Source organism: Salmo trutta, chromosome 16 (assembly GCF_901001165.1).
Source record: "Salmo trutta chromosome 16, fSalTru1.1, whole genome shotgun sequence".
Classification (NCBI taxonomy): domain Eukaryota; kingdom Metazoa; phylum Chordata; class Actinopteri; order Salmoniformes; family Salmonidae; genus Salmo; species Salmo trutta.
In genome coordinates, this window is record NC_042972.1 from 10,785,210 (window position 1) to 10,801,276 (window position 16,067).

Here is a 16,067-nt window from a genome sequence, read left to right on the forward strand (position 1 = left end):
CACTGGTCATCCCCAAAGCCAACACCTCCTTTGGCCGCCTTTCCTTCCAGTTCAATGCTGCCAGTGACAGAAACGAATAGCAAAAATCGCTGAAACTGGAGACATATTTCCCTCACTAACTTTAAACATCAGCTATCTGAGCAGCTAACCGATCGCTGCAGCTGTACATAATCCATCTGGAAATAGCCCACCCAATCTACCTACCTCATCCCCATATTGTTTTTATTTACTTTTATGCTTTTTGCACACCAGTATCTCTACTTGCACATCATCATCTGCTCACCAATCACTCCAGTGTTAAACTGCTAAATTGTAATTACTTCGCTACTATGGCCTATTTATTGCCTTACCACCTCACGCCATTTGCACACACTATATATAGACTTTCTTTTTTTCAAATCAAATCAAATCAAATCAAATCAAATCAAATTTATTTATATAGCCCTTCGTACATCAGCTGAAATCTCAAAGTGCTGTACAGAAACCCAGCCTAAAACCCCAAACAGCAAGCAATGCATGTGAAAGAAGCACGGTGGCTGGGAAAAACTCCCTAGGAAAAACTCCTGAGAAAGGCCAAAAACCTAGGAAGAAACCTAGAGAGGAACCAGGCTATGAGGGGTGGCCAGTCCTCTTCTGGCTGTGCCGGGTGGATATTATAACAGAACATGGTCAAGATGTTAAAATGTTCGTAAATGACCAGCATGGTCAAATAATAATAATCATAGTAATTGTCGAGGGTGCAACAAGCACGTCCGGTGAACAGGTCAGGGTTCCGTAGCCGCAGGCAGAACAGTTGAAACTGGAGCAGCAGCATGGCCAGGTGGACTGGGGACAGCAAGGAGTCATCATGCCAGGTAGTCCTAGGGCTCAGGTCCTCCGAGAGAAAGAGAGAAAGAAAGAGAGAATTAGAGAGAGCATATTTACATTCACACAGGACACTGGATAAGACAAGAGAATACTCCAGATGTAACAGACTGACCCTAGCCCCCCGACACATAAACTACTGCAGCATAAATACTGGAGGCTGAGACAGGAGGGATCAGAAGACACTGTGGCCCCATCCGATGATACCCCCGGACAGGGCCAAACAGGCAGGATATAACCCCACCCACTTTGCCAAAGCACAGCCCCCACACCACTAGAGGGATATCTACAACCACCAACTTACCGTCCGAAGACAAGGCCGAGTATAGCCCACAAAGATGTCTGCCACGGCACAACCCAAGGGGGGGGGCGCCAACCCAGACAGGAAGACCACGTCAGTGGCTCAACCTACTCAAGTGACGCACCCCTCCCATGGACGGCATGGAAGAACACCAGTAAGTCAGTGACTCAGCCCCTGTAAAAGGGTTAGAGGCAGAGAATCCCAGTGGGAAGAGGGGAACCGACAAGGCAGAGACAGCAAGGGCGGTTCGTTGCTCCAGCCTTTCCGTTCACCTTCACACTCCTGGGCCAGACTATACTTAATCATAGGACCTACTGAAGAGATAAGTCTTCAGTAAAGACTTAAAGGTTGAGACTGAGTCTGCGTCTCTCACATGGGTAGGCAGACCATTCCATAAAAATGGAGCTCTATAGGAGAAAGCCCTACCTCCAGCCGTTTGCTTAGAAATTCTAGGGACAATTAGGAGGCCTGCGTCTTGTGACCGTAGCGTACGTGTAGGTATGTACGGCAGGACCAAATCGGAAAGATAGGAAGGAGCAAGCCCATGTAATGCTTTGTAGGTTAGCAGTAAAACCTTGAAATCAGCCCTTGCCTTAACAGGAAGCCAGTGTAGGGAAGCTAGCACTGGAGTAATATGATCAAATTTTTTGGTTCTAGTCAGGATTCTAGCAGCCGTATTTAGCACTAACTGAAGTTTGTTTAGTGCTTTATCCGGGTAGCCGGAAAGTAGAGCATTGCAGTAGTCGAGCCTAGAAGTAACAAAAGCATGGATTAATTTTTCTGCGTCATTTTTGGACAGAAAGTTTCTGATTTTTGCAATGTTACGTAGATGGAAAAAAGCTGTCCTTGAAGCAGTCTTGATATGTTCTTCAAAAGAGAGATCAGGGTCCAGAGTAACGCCGAGGTCCTTCACAGTTTTATTTGAGACGACTGTACAACCATCCAGATTAATTGTCAGATTCAACAGAAGATCTCTTTGTTTCTTGGGACCTAGGACAAGCATCTCTGTTTTGTCCGAGTTTAAAAGTAGAAAATTTGCAGCCATCCACTTCCTTATGTCTGAAACACAGGCTTCTAGCGAGGGCAATTTTGGGGCTTCACCATGTTTCATTGAAATGTACAGCTGTGTGTCGTCCGCATAGCAGTGAAATTTAACATTATGTTTTCGAATGACATCCCCAAGAGGTAAAATATATAGCGAAAACAATAGTGGTCCTAGAACGGAACCTTGAGGAACACCGAAATTTACAATTGATTTGTCAGAGGACGAACCATTCACAGAGACAAACTGATATCTTTCCGACAGATAAGATCTAAACCAGGCCAGAACTTGTCCATGTAGACCAATTTGGGTTTCCAATCTCTCCAAAAGAATGTGGTGATCGATGGTATCAAAAGCGGCACTAAGATCTAGGAGCACGAGGACAGATGCAGAGCCTCGGTCTGACGTCATTAAAAGGTCATTTACCACCTTCACAAGTGCAGTCTCAGTGCTATGATGGGGTCTAAAACCAGACTGAAGCGTTTCGTATACATTGTTTGTCTTCAGGAAGGCAGTGAGTTGCTGCGCAACAACTTTTTCTAAAATTTTTGAGAGGAATGGAAGATTCGATATAGGCCGATAGTTTTTTATAATTTCTGGGTCAAGATTCGGCTTTTTCAAGAGAGGCTTTATTACTGCCATTTTTAGTGAGCTTGGTACACATCCGGTGGATAGAGAGCCGTTTATTATGTTCAACATAGGAGGGCCAAGCACAGGAAGCAGCTCTTTCAGTAGTTTAGTTGGAATAGGGTCCAGTATGCAGCTTGAGGGTTTGGAGGCCATGATTATTTTCATCATTGTGTCAAGAGATATAGTACTAAAACACTTTAGTATCTCCCTTGAGCCAGGGTCCTGGCAGAGTTGTGCAGACTCTGGACAATGAAGCCCTGGAGGAATACCCAGATTTAAAGATGAGTCCGTAATTTGCTTTCTAATGATCATGATCTTTTCCTCAAAAAAGTTCATAAATTTATTACTGCTGAAGTGAAAGCCATCCTCCATTTGCGAATGCTGCTTTTTAGTTAGCTTTGCGACAGTGTCAAAAAGAAATTTCGGATTGTTCTTATTTTCCTCAATTAAGTTGGAAAAATAGGATGATCGTGCAGCAGTGAGGGCTCTTCGATACTGCACGGTACTGTCTTTCCAAGCTAGTCGGAAGACTTCCAGTTTAGTGTGGCGCCATTTCCGTTCCAATTTTCTGGAAGCTTGCTTCAGAGCTCGTGTATTTTCTGTATACCAGGGAGCTAGTTTCTTATGACAGATGTTTTTAATTTTTAGGGGTGCAACTGCATCTAGGGTATTGCGCAAGGTTGAATTGAGTTCCTCGGTTAGGTGGTTAACTGATTCTTGTCCTCTGACGTCCTTGGGTAGGCAGAGGGAGTCTGGAAGGGCATCAAGGAATCTTTGGGTTGTCTGAGAATTTATAGCACGACTTTTAATCTTCCTTGGTTGGGGTCTGAGCAGATTATTTGTTGCAATTGTAAACGCAATAAAATGGTGGTCCGATAATCCAGGATTATGAGGAAAAACATTAAGATCCACAACATTTATTCCATGGGACAAAACTAGGTCCAGAGTATGACTGTGGCAGTGAGTAGGTCCAGAGACATGTTGGACAAAACCCACTGAGTCGATGATGGCTCCGAAAGCCTTTTGGAGTGGGTCTGTGGACTTTTCCATGTGAATGTTAAAGTCACCAAAAATTAGAATATTATCTGCTATGACTACAAGATCCGATAGGAATTCAGGGAACTCAGTAAGGAACACTGCATATGGCCCAGGAGGCCTGTAAACAGTAGCTATAAAAAGTGATTGAGTAGGCTGCATAGATTTCATGACTAGAAGCTCAAAAGACGAAAACGTCATTGTTTTTTTTTTTGTAAATTGAAATTTGCTATCGTAAATGTTAGCAACACCTCCGCCTTTGCCGGATGCACGGGGGGTTTGGTCACTAGTGTAACCAGGGGGTGAGGCCTCATTTAACACAGTAAATTCATCAGGCTTAAGCCATGTTTCAGTCAGGCCAATCACATCAAGATTATGATCAGTGATTAGTTCATTGACTATAACTGCCTTGGAAGTGAGGGATCTAACATTAAGTAACCCAATTTTGAGATGTGAAGTATCACAATCTCTTTCAATAATGGCAGGAATGGAGGAGGTCTTTATACTAGTAAGATTACTGAAGCGAACACCGCCATTTTTAATTTTGCCCAACCAAGATCGAGGCACAGACACGGTCTCAATGGGGAAAGCTGAGCTGACTACGCTAACTGTGCTAGTGGCAGACTCCACTAAGCTGGCAGGCTGGCTAACAGCCTGTTGCCTGGCCTGCACCCTATTTCATTGTGGAGCTAGAGGAGTTAGAGCCCTGTCTATGTTCGTAGATAAGATGACAGCACCCCTCCAGCTAGGATGGAGTCCGTCACTCCTCAGCAGGCCAGGCTTGGTCCTGTTTGTGGGTGAATCCCAGAAAGAGGGCCAGTTATCTACAAATTCTATCTTTTGGGAGGGGCAGAAAACAGTTTTCATCCAGCGATTGAGTTGTGAGACTCTGCTGTAGAGCTCATCACTCCCCCTAACTGGGAGGGGGCCAGAGACAATTACTCGATGCCGACACATCTTTCTAGCTGATTTACACGCTGAAGCTATATTGCGCTTGGTGACCTCTGACTGTTTCATCCTAACATCGTTGGTGCCGACGTGGATAACAATATCTCTATACTCTCTACACTCGCCAGTTTTAGCTTTAGCCAGCACCGTCTTTAGATTAGCCTTAACGTCGGTAGCCCTGCCCCCTGGTAAACAGTGTATGATCGCTGGATGATTAGTTTTAAGTCTAATACTGCGGGTAATGGAGTCGCCAATGACTAGGGTTTTCAATTTGTCAGAGCTAATGGTGGGAGCCGTCGGCGTCTCAGACCCCACAACGGGAGGAGCAGAGACCAGAGAAGTCTCGGCCTCCGACTCCGACTCGCTTAACGGGGAGAACCGGTTGAAAGTTTCTGTCGGCTGAATAAGCGACACCGGTTGAGCATTCCTACAGCGTTTCCCTCCAGAAGCCATGAGAAAGATGTCCGGCTGCGGGGACCGTGCGAGGGGGTTTATACTAACGTTACTATCTGTACTTACTGGTGGCACAGACGCTGTTTCATCCTTTCCTACACTGAAATGACCCTTGCCTAACGATTGCGTCTGAAGCTGGGCTTGCAGCACAGCTATCCTCGCCGTAAGGCGATCGTTCTCCTGTATATTATGAGTACAACGACTGCAATTAGAAGGCATCATGTTAATGTTACTTAGCTTCGGCTGTTTGAAGTCCTGACGAACCATGTCCAGATAAAACCTCCGGGGTAGGAGAGTTGAATGAGAAAAAAGTTGAGTGAGGGAAAAAGTAAAAATATACGGTAATGAAAAAGTAAAGACCGTCAGGTAGCAAAGTAAAAACGGCAACAAAAACGCACAACAGCGTTTTTCTATTGTGTTATTGACTGTACGCTTGTTTATTCCATGTGTAACTCTGTGTTGTTGTTTGTGTCGCACTGCTTAGCTTTATCTTGGCCAGGTCGCAGTTGTAAATGAGAACTTGTTCTCAACTAGCTTACCTGGTTAAATAAAGGTGAAATATATATATATATTTTAAAGGGCCTAATGAATTTTTTTCAATTGACTGATTCCCTTATATGAACTGTAACTCAGTAAAATCGTTTAAATTGTTGCATGTTGCGTTCTATATTTGTGTTCAGTATATATATATCACCCTTATTACTTTGGTGTGTGGGGCACTGAGATCACATATTTCATCACAAGTAACTACACTTAGAATACTACACTTTTACTCATAAGGAATAACAAACATTTTAGACTATTATTTGGGGAGATAAATATGATGGTGCATAATGGAAGAACTTTAGAAGTTTGTTAGTGTTGAAGAATTGAGGCCGTTGTAGTAGAGACAGTGACTGATGTATACAAGGGTGCAACTTTCACTGGGGGAACATGACATTTTTGTCCCCCTCCCCCATTACACTGTGATACATTTAAAAAAACGACATCGTTGTGCTTTAGGACCATGCAGACGCCTTAGAGCGGTATCAGCCAGCTGGATTTAGGACTGCGTGGACACCACAGAGCCTGCAAACAGAGGCAGCTGTTGTCTGTGTGTTGTGCTTTTTCTCCAAGTTGTAAAAGCAAGCAGAACAGAAACTGGCTACTCTTTATTTGACTGATGTAACTGCTGTTTGACTTAACTGAAAAAAGTTTTTATTCCCAGTGCTGAGTTAGTAATGCAACTGCCATATCATGTCACATAAGCTAATGCAGTACATATTTCATCCCCCCTCGACTGAAGTTCTGTCGGAAGTGAATGAACTAGCTAGCTAGTAGCTACCACAGCCAGTTCAGCTCCAGCTATCTGTCAAGTAGCATTATCTAACAGCTGTTATATGTATGGAAATGTTATGTAGCCTTTGTTTTGTCCCATTTTAAAAGAAGTAAATTAACTTGGCTAGTTTTTGCCAGTTGATGTACCATTAGAGCTAGCCAAAAGTTGGCTAACGTTAGCTTGCTCACTGACTAAAGCTATTATTTTTGCCTCAATCACACCAGACCTGAATCAAATGATGAAACCAGCGGCCAAATGTGTTTTGACAGCGCAATGTGAGTTTTTATTAGTCAGTATATCAATGTAACGTTATTGATCTGTCAGTTTCCCTAGATAATGACCTATTTTTTCACACTGACAAGGTATAAACAGCTCTACAGGTTTCACTGTCATGGTGCACAGTCAGTACCAACACTATGCTTATCATGTCTTAGCAGGATCAGATGGTGACAGGTGTCCCAGCAGGGTCAGACAGCTAGGGAAGACCACCTCAGGTTAATTTAGCATTATATTAAAACAACCAGTGAATGGACACAAAGCTCCATCTTGAATTGATGGTCATTTAAATTATTGAACCATTGATTCTATTCTTGGATAATATTATCTATAAATGTACACCGAGATAATTATTTGTCGTGCCTCATCCGAGCAGGATCAGATGGTGACAGTGGTCTCAGCAGGATCAGGCAACCAGGGAAGACCAGTCTGTGACAGTGCTGAGGTGAACTTTATTCTGTGAACACTTTATTCTCTGTGCAGCAAACACTGGACAAGCCAGAAGCTTCAAAGATTGAAACTATTTTAAGGCAGTCTGACAAATCTCTCAAGTTGATTTCCAATCTGTATCAAGGGTTGATAGAGGCTTTTCCCGATGACACAAAACATGTAAAACAAAAATGTGAGGAAGACCTAGGAGACACTAATGATGATGAATGGATACAGATATGTTTGAATGCCGTCATGTTCATATAATCTCAGACATAAATTACTGCAGTTTAAGATCATCAATAGTATGTACTATATGCCAGTGAAACTGAATATCATGAACTCAGAAATGTAATTCCTCTGGTGGAGGTGTAAAACACAAAAGGGGACATATTTTCATATGTTATGCTATCGTGAAGGCTGGCTGAATTCTGGCAAAGAGTATGTACTTTTATCTCAGCATGTCTACAGATTATCCCTTCTCCCTGTTTTTGATTGCTTGGAAATGTTGATACTGGAGACTGTTATCAGAAGAAACTGTGTAACTTAGCATTTATAGCGGCTAAGACATGCATTGCCATGAATTGGAAGGTTGGTTATCCTCCTACAATGTCACAATAGCTGACAGAAATGTCAAGTTATGTATTACTAGATTTGATTTATTACAAGATTTAAAAGTATACTGTGCGACAAAAGTACACTGTATTGAAAACATGTGCATCTATAACTTTCTCACTCATCATTATTCACAATTCATTCAGGATTATCCATAATCATGGTGGCATCCACATTCAAGTAGAAGTGTTTAGAAACAGATTATATTCTTATTTACAATCAATGTAACCCCAAAACTTACCCTAAAGGTCTCATATTAGATTGTGTAGAAATGCAGGAAATGGGCCTCCCGATTGGTGCAGCGGACTAAGGCACTGCATCTCAGTGCTTGAGGCGTCACTATAGACCCGGGTTAGATCCTAGGCTGTGTCGCAGCCGGCCGTGACCGGGAGACCCATGAGGCGGTGCACAATTGTCCCAGCGTTGTCCAGGCTGGGGGAGGGTTTGGCCCAGCATCGTTCGGGTTAGGGGAGAATTTGGCCCAGCATTGTTCGGTTTAGGGGAGGGTTTGGCCCAGCGTCATTCGGGTTAGGGGAGGGTTTGGCCAGCCGGGATGTCCATGTCCCATCGCGCTCTAGCAACTCCTGTGGCGGTCTGGGCGCATGCATGCTGACACAGTCGCCAGTTGTACGGTGTTTCCTCTGACACATTGGTACAGCTGGCTTTCGAGTTAATGGTGGAGGACTCCCACTGACAGCGCATTAAGCAAACAAAATAACTCTCGCAATAAGAACTGGAATTACATGGCTCTATTACTGAACTCTCTGTTGAACACAAATATCTGAATGGGAAGAGTGTCACTGGTAACCATGGTTACGAGGAGGGGATACTATAATATAATGTTGTTTGGTCTGTAACTTACCACCCTTCTCGTAGAGAAAAACACCTGAGCTAATTATAACACACAAAGTAAGCAATCTAATTAAATGCATCATTCTAACATTGCCTAAAATTATGAATAACATACTAATGAGATACACCTATACAAGCAATATAACAATGCCAATGTACAAACTATGTCATATGTAAGGATAAGCGGTTAAGAGGCAAGCGACATAATTCAGAGCATGGGCCGTTCTTACAGTATTTTCCCCATACACCAAGTCAGAACCGTAGGATAAATAATGGTGGCACATAAGCAGAAAATGAAAGCTCTTACAATGGGGGTACATAAGCAGACAATGAAAGCTCTTACAATGGAGGTACGTAAGCAGCTGTTACAATATTAGATGATGGCATTTCTCTAAAACAGGCTATAGGCTATATGTGGACCACCAAGTCAGAACAGTTGTACAAACAGGCCCTGCAGTGTGTCTCACAATTGCCACACAATTTAATGCATGCTATAATTCTGGCAAACACGTACCTATTTTCTTCCGTTTGTTGGTTGTAAAGGTCGATGGCTTGTGTGTATATATAAGGTGTCTAGCTGAGTCAAAACGTTTGATTTCCCCAGTAGTCTGAGTTCAACAGCATTATCTATATGTGACGCACAATTCACATGTTTTGAGACCCTTTCAGACAGACGTTTTAAGTCCTTAAACCCAGACGTGGACCACACACCCTCTCCACTGAATAGCAGGCAGGGGAAGCAAATAGTGATTGCATTGAGTTTCTTGCAGTTAGCCACTGCTTCCTTCCAAACCACTCATAGTTGAATTTGTGAGTTCCGACTTGTTGTGTAATGTTTATGACAAATGAGCACAGAGACGTTTCATCTCTAATTTCTCTTCATATGATAAGGATGGAAAAGGATTTGCCAGTAGATTGTCAACGTGATTCATGATGACGACTGCTTGTCTAGCTTGCTTGCTAAGATTTTGAAAGTACGATGTTGACATGATCCGTCTAATCAAAGCTAGGGTAGAAAAAACCTTATTTGACGTCATTTTATCTGTGGCCAATGACCTTCAGCCTTCTTGGATGGGCACTTCTACTGTAAATCTATGGCAGCACCCAAAGGGGCTTGAACATTTTACCTCTTCCTGTAGATTTTGTGGTGACCTATTGTCCACATGAGTGACAGAACACTGAGCCAATCACGGAGCAACTAGAGAACATTACCAACCTCTACATTCTGTATTTTCCGCTGCCTGCCCCACCACCACAGAAAGCACTGAGCTAGACTGACACACCTGCATTTTGGAGCTGCCTTACTCAAGAAAGCAAAAAAGAGGCCATGTTTGTATGTGGCTTTATCAACTCAATATTATTATTTTTTTTACATTGTTTGCCAACTGATATGTGACACGTATTAATGCCAAAATGACATGCAAAACAGTCACCAAAACATATTATAGATAACGTTATTATTATTTCTTAATTTATTTTTAGCTAAGTAGGTGTGGCTCAAAACCAGTCGGTAAAACTTTGATTGAGGAAATGATGAGGTCAAATTGTTGCGCTCCCTCAACTAAAAATCACCACTGACGATATAGCCTATTTCAAATGTGATTGCTGAGCCAATCACGTTACAAAGTCAGAAATAAGTTATACAGAATTTAAAATGGGACCGCTGTCTCAAATCCATTAAAAAGTGGGCCTACCTCCTGACCATAATATACCAGGTATTTCCAAGTCAATATAACTAAACTGATACTAAGTATCAGTTGATTATGAAAGATTAGATTTTATTTAACTGTGTGTATGTTATTGTTGCACATGCGCCGAAAGCGCAACAATAGGATTCTAACGTCTATCACCATAGCAACAGTAATAGTCAGACACAACATTCCAAACGGAAGAGAATTCATGAATTCATTATTTTTCAATTCTAAACCCTTTGCAATCTGCAAATAATATTGATTGCGTTGCAATCCAATGGCATATTTTTACACCTCAATGAAGAGGATTTCACTTCAGGTACTGAGACCCAAAAGTGCGCTGATTTACCGCGACATCGACTTGAAGAGTGTACCGAGACCAAAAAGTGCAATTTACCGTGACCCGTCTAAGAAAGTCAAGTTCAGTCTTGGTGCCAGGCTGCGTGAAACGGGAGAGATGTTCGTTGTGCCCGACTGCCACCATAATATGAGATTCAGAGAGCTAAAAAATGGCATGGAATTAGTGGTTGGGATTCCCACAGACTTCCAGAGAGTATGCTTGTTGATTAATTGATTAGATATGTATCCATTGATTTGTATTGGGTTCAATGAAGTTAGAATCACGTCCCTTATAAATCTCAAATGTAGGCTAGCAGTGACAGGCCCGTCATGGTGAACATTCTATTGAGGGCGTTTTCCAGTCAGACTAATTATCTAATGATGTGTTTCTCTGACCAGACCTAATGTATACTCTCTCCACCCAACAGGTGACCTATGTGATGACACCACTATTCACTGTAATGACATCGTCCCTGGAACTACTGTCACCCTGATGATCTGGCCTTATGATGGATGGGCTGAGCTTGTGATAGCTGCAGCTACTGGGGATGTATTCAAGGTGATGTGGCATGAAAGAAAAACCTAGAATAGTCTACAGCAGTCATACAGAGACTCTCAATGGCTCAGGTCATTATTGATCATAGTAAAAAGAAGAGGCATCTGAGTGGTGCGGCGGTCTAAGGCGATGCATCTCAGTGCTAGAAGTGTCACTACAGACCATGGTTCGATTCCAGGCTGTATCAAAACCGGCCGTGATTGGGAGTCCCATAGGGCGGCGCACAATTGGCCCAGCGTCGTCTGGGTTAGGCCGTCATTGTAAATAAGAATGTATTCTTAACTGACTTGCCTAGTTAAATACAAGTAAAAAACCATGAACACCAAATAGCAATACTGCATTTCTTTACCAGACTTGTGTCGTGGAAAATTGTCTTAAGAATATAACACTCTTACAAGAACTTGTGGATTCAATATAGGCTTTAATACAAAGTAGCAAAGCCGAGCTGGTCCATGGAACAACTGACTCTCCTCAGCACTGGCTTTGCTTTTATACACATACAGCATATGGGTACATCTCATATGTAAATACAATTACTCCCCTTAGTCCTTCTGCCACCATTATCTTTTAGTCCGAGTTCTTTGCTTGTTTATGCCCATCTCTGCTTTTGATTAGATTATAATGGTGGCAGGACCCCTTATGTCATACAAAAAAGAATACATTTATTGTATACTTATATTTCACCTGTTGGTCATTTTACCACCATCCTCCTTCCTGTGTCCTTCTGTTATTAGTATGTCTTACTGTCATAAATGTACTTATGGTCTTGACTTAATGCATTCATTAGTTGTGTCCAGCTGTTATAAATGTACTTATAGCCTCAGCTAATGTATGTCCGGATGCAATCAATGTACTTATTGCCTCAGCCAATGTATGTCCAGATGCAACCAATATAGACATTGTTCTTGTTTCCTTATCATAGCGGTTGTACCTAGTTACACTATATTAACATAGCAGTTGCACTGTCGGGGTTGTCGTAGGGTAAAGACCAAAACGCAGCGGGAATATGTACACTCATCTTCTTTATTACGGACAAAAAGGAAAAACCCAAAACAAACACGTATACAAACTACAACGACGAATAACAGGCCGGTAAGGCACAAAGCTATACACAGCACAATCTCCCACAAAAAACAAACTCCTACTTATAGGACCCTCAATCAGAAGCAACAATGACCAGCTGCCTCCAATTGAAGGTCCAACCCCAATTAACTAAACATAGAAATACAATAGACTAGATAGAACATAGAAAAATACTAACATAGAACATAGACTAACAAACCCTGAACCACATAAACCAAACACCCCTCTACCTAAATACATAGCCCAATCCACATGAAACAAACACCCCCTGCCACGTCCTGACCAAACTATAATAACAAATAACCACTATTACTGGTCAGGACGTGACATGCACCTAGCTACACTACATTAACTCCCACACTTGCTGAAAGACCCACCGTGGACACATGCCTGCTGTGTTGAACGGTTTCTTATTTTTAAACAATTGATTATTTTTAATTCCTGAACATGTAACTTTTTGGAGGTACAGGGTTTTTCCGGTACGCTGGCAATATCTGTGTCATGTTAATTCGGTCATACAACGGAAAACGTTTGGCAGAAGAAAGCAAAAGTCAAGCCAGTCTCTCCTTGTTTCAGTCTGTTTTCTTTCTGTCTGCCTAACAAACTTGACCCTGTTATCTTTGTAGGGGCCAATGATAAGGGCCAGACTCCCCTGGGGCTCAGGGCCTTTCACGCAGCAGCCGCCCAGGGCCAGTTGCAGTCCATCCAGGAGCTACTGGTGCGCGGCGCCCCAAATCAACTGGAGGGCATGACAGCCCTGAGAACCGCCACGCACTGGGGCCAGAGGATGAGCACCTGGCAGCTCTTCCTCTTCCACTGGCAGGAGCGTGCGCAGGGTGTGCGCCTCAAGCCTCACCTGGATGAGACAGAGCTGTTCGCCCAGCAGAAACATGACTCCCAGCTACGCACCTGGCACCGCGGTGCCCACGCTCAGAGATACATGGCCCACCTGGGGCACTGTAGCCGTGGGGTGGAGGGCAGGGTGGAAGTGAGGCAGCTGGCCATGAGGGCCCAGGCAAGGAGGGCGTGGATGGGGGATGCGTGACCAGAGCTGCAGGTCAAGAACAGGGCAGATGGCCAAGAGCCTGGTCCTGGAGAGCCGTGAACGCAGGATTTTATTCCAGCCCAGCACTAACACACCAGTTCCTAACTACTCTGGATTGAATCGCATGAGCAGTCGGATCATTTGAATCAGATGTTTTCGTGTTGGGTTGGAACAAAAACCTGTTAACAGACAATGTTTCCCCCTTCATCATTTAGTCAGAAGTCGGAAGTTTGTCTACCTCTCCCACGTCGGACGTTGAGTAAGCACTTTCGCAACGGCTCCGAGCAGCAAGACTCCCTTCATGAAATCCTCAAGAGGCAGAAAAGTAGATGAACTGACATTTATAATCAAGATAAGCCAATGAAAACAAAGGTGCAGCATAAGGGTGCAATTACATTAGTCAGATATGGGGAAATAAGATGTCTTGAGCAACCTGGACGACAGAATGTGACACTGCTTATTGGTGAACAAAGGTAGCAACCAGAGAGATAAATGAGAACAATATTGTAAAGAAATATAAATACTGTATGATAAAAGCCATTTCAAAGGGAGTTGAAAACTGTTAAATGGGGAATAAAGTACCTTTAAATCTTAAATGATTGCTTTGCCGTTGCACCATCGCAGCATACAGTGCCTTCGGAAACCCCTTGACTTTTCCACATTTTGTTACTTTACAGCCTTATTCTGAAATTGATTACATCATTTCCCCCCACATCAATCTACATATAATACCCCATAAAGACAAAGCGAAAAAAGGTTTTTAGATATTTTGCAAATAAAAAAAAGAAATCAGACCCTTTGCTATGAGACTCAGGTGCATCCTGTTTCCATTGATCATCCTTGATACGTTTTTACAACTTGATTTGAGTCCAACTGTTGTAAATTCAATTGATTGGACATGATTTGGAAAGGCACAAACCTGTCTATATAAGGTCCCACAGTTGACAGTGCGTGTCAGAGCAAAAACCAAGCTATGAGGTTGAAGTAATTGTTCCGTAGAGCTCCGAGACTGGATTGTGTCAAGGCAAAGATCTGGGGAAGGGTACCAAAACATTTTTGCAGCATTGAAGGTCCCCAAGAACACATTGGCCTCCATCATTCTTAAATGGAAAAAGTTTGGAACCACCAAGACTCTTCCTAGAGCTGGCCACCCGGCCAAACTGAGCAATCGGGGTAGAAGGGCCTTGGTCAGGGAGGTGACCAAGAACCCGATGGTCACTCTGACACAGCTCCAGAGTTCTGCAGCACTCCACCAATCAGGCCTTTATGCTAGAGTTGCCAGACCGAAGCCATTCCTCAGTAAAAGGCACATGACAGCCCGCTTGGAGTTAGCCAAAAGGCACCTTAAGGAAACAAGAAACCAAGATTGAACTCTTTGGCCTGGAGGAAACCTGGCACCATCCCTACGGTGAAGCATCATGCTGTGGGGATGTTTTTCAGGGACTGGGAGACTAGGCAGGATCAAGGTAAAAATGAACGGAGCAAAGTATAGAGAGCTTGATGAAAACCTGCTCCAGATCGCTCGGGATCTCAGACTGGGGCGAAGGTTCACTTTCCAACAGGACAAAGACCATAAGTGTATAGCCAAGACAACACAGGAGAGACTTCGGGACAAGTCTCTGAATGTCCTTGAGTAGCCGAGCCAGAGCCCGGACTTGAACCCGATCGAACATCTCTGGAGAGACCTGAAAATAGCTGTGCAGTGACGCTCCCCATCCAACTTGACAGAGCTTAAGAGGATCTGCAGAGAAGAATGGGAGAAACTCCCCAAATACAGGTGTGCCAAGCTGTAGCGTCATACCCAAGAAGACTTGAGGCTGTAATCACTGTGAAAGGTGCTTCAACAAAGTATAGAGTAAAGGGTCTGAATACTTATGTAAATGTGATATTTCAGTTTTTATTTATTTATACATTTTTGAAAACCTGTTTTTGCTTTGTCATTATGGGACATTGTGTGTAGATTGATGAGATAAAAAAATACTATTTAATACATTTTAGAATAAGGCTGTAACATAACAACATGTGGAAAAAGTGAAGCGGTCTGAATACTTTCCGAATGCACTGTATACAGGGGAGTGATGGGAGTATTAATATTTGATGTATCAAATAGAAATCAAGATCTATATAGATTTCAATAGTGTTCAATAGTGTATTTTTGATAGTCACAATACTCTTGTAAACATATCAATATATTCTACTTGCCAATATGTTATGCATGTCATTATATTCTCCATGTCAATATATTCTCCATGTCAATATATTCTACATGTCATTATATTCTTGTGTATTTCTTTAGTTCCTGTGTACCTTTTTCATTTCTCGTGTGTATTTATTTCATATGACGTAGTATTACTGCAACGTTGAGGAAGAGCATGCAAGCAAGCATTTCACTGTACTGTTTACACCCGCTGTATTCTGTGCAACTGACATTAAGGTCTGAAAGGCATGAAGATTATGATCACTTGCCCAAAAATGTAAAGTAGCTATTGCCACCTACACACAGGGGAAGAACCAGAAAGACCATTCTAGTGAAAGGGTGCATTTGTCTGTGTGATGTTTGAGACATTCTTTTGACATGGGTAGGGCTCCC